Source organism: Mus pahari, chromosome 2 (genome assembly GCF_900095145.1).
Source record: "Mus pahari chromosome 2, PAHARI_EIJ_v1.1, whole genome shotgun sequence".
Taxonomy (NCBI): domain Eukaryota; kingdom Metazoa; phylum Chordata; class Mammalia; order Rodentia; family Muridae; genus Mus; species Mus pahari.
The window spans coordinates 5,210,395-5,211,375 of NC_034591.1; positions in this window are offsets into that span (position 1 = coordinate 5,210,395).

Consider the following 981-nt stretch of genomic DNA (forward strand, 5'->3'; position numbering starts at 1 on the left):
GCTGCTAACAGGGAGTGGGACCAGCCCAGGAGAAAGAAGTTTGTTGCAGTCAAGAAAGATGAAAAAGGTGTTGGAGATCTGAAGACTGCTTTGACATCAGACATGGAGATACAAAGTTTGGAGTTTGCACAGCTGGTTTCCTGTCTTGCTTTGGAGATTACAGTTAAGTAATTGGATGGATCTCAAAAGAGACTTTGAACTTTGGACTTCTAACATTGTTGATATAGCTATAGACTATGGGGACTTTGAAAGTTGGACTAAGTGTACTTTTTTACTATGCTATGACTAGATATGGCCCCTATGGACTCATGTGTTTGAACAAGCCTATAAGTAACAAGGAGTGAAATGTCATGGTTTGACTATGCTTGGCCTAGGGAGTGACTCTATTTGGAGGTATAGCCTTGTTGGAATAGGTGTGTCACTGTGAGCATGGGCTTTAAGACCCTCATCCTAGGTACCTGGAAGTCAGTATTCTGCTAGCAGCCCTCAGATGAAGATGTAGAACTCTCAGCTCTGCCTGCACCACGACTGCCTGGATGCTGCCATGCTCCTGCCTTAATGATAATGGACTGAACCTCTGAACCTGTAAGCCAACCCCAATTAAGTATTGTCTTTATAAGAGTCGCCTTGATCATGTTGTCTGTTCACAGCAATAAAACCCTAACTAAGACACCTCCCTTGGCTAGCATGCCTTTCTCTTCACTCCCAGGTCAACAACTCTAAATCTGCCCTCAACTTAGCTACCCAGTTACCTTCTCCTTGCTGAGCATCCTAAATCTGCCATCAGCTTAATTGCATTTCTTTTTTTTAAAAATATGATATTTTTAATAATTCTTGAAATTTTATGCAATACATATTTACTGCCATCTCACCCCACCTTAGCTCCTCCCAGGTCTGCTACACCTCCCCACTAGCTCCCAACTCTGTGTTCTCCTTTTCTTTTTTTTTTTTTTATTATTTTCTTTATTTACATTTCAAATG